Source organism: Arachis ipaensis, chromosome B04 (genome assembly GCF_000816755.2).
Source record: "Arachis ipaensis cultivar K30076 chromosome B04, Araip1.1, whole genome shotgun sequence".
Classification (NCBI taxonomy): Eukaryota; Viridiplantae; Streptophyta; class Magnoliopsida; order Fabales; family Fabaceae; genus Arachis; species Arachis ipaensis.
In genome coordinates this window covers 47,161,880-47,162,842 of record NC_029788.2, presented here as the reverse complement: position 1 = coordinate 47,162,842, position 963 = coordinate 47,161,880, and positions in this window count along the sequence as shown.

The following is a 963-nucleotide window of genomic DNA, read 5'->3' as shown; positions in this document are numbered from 1 at the left end:
AAAAAAATTTAGTATTTAATTTTTGTTATTCTAATTAAAAAACTATAAAATAAAAATAATAATATCATGACCGCGCGTGTTAATATTTTTGTAATGCAAAAATAATAAGGTTAATGTATATACATAAGTTAATTTTGGATGTGTTAGTGAATAGATAATAGACAATAATCTTAGGAGAAAAATTTTTTTAATCAACGTCAACTAATTTTTTAAAAATTCTTTTGTTTATTTTAAATTTTAAATTTAAATTATAAATCCTTAATCCTAAATTCTAATTATAAATTTTAAATCCTCAAAAATATACTAATAAAAAAAATTTGGCTAACAACAACGACTAATGTAAAATTAGTTACATATACTTTTTAATTTCTATTAGAGAATATGCAATATGCAATATAATCCAATTTGGACAATTTTTGGTACGAAAGAAGTGAAGTTAGTTGACTAACAAGCATTAAAGGTATACAGCCAGAAAAATATGGACAAAATTTTTATAGTACAAATGCTAGACATATACATATATAGCACTCAAAACTTCATATCACGAAAGGATTATATATATATGTATAGATGAAATATTTTAGAGCAGTGCTATATATTTTTTGGTTTGGAAACCAAATGCACGAATTAGTCAATACAAATTACAAATTCAACCAATCAACGAGAGGTCTATCCAAAAATTATGGGGAGACAAAAAACGAAGCATGGAAAAGAAAATTCAACGCCATCCTTGCATTGCTCGTGAGTGAAAGCAATATATATACAATTCCATTAGAAAACCAACAAAAAATAACTAACGGTAGTTAACCATCAATTAATTTTGTTTTTTTGACTTTTTCTAGAGAGAATATAAATTTAAATTATCATAAAAAAAATTTAAACCTTCACAAAAAAAATCCAAAATTTAAAAAATAAAACATCTAATTCCGATAATAACAAATATCTAAAATTATATAAATTATT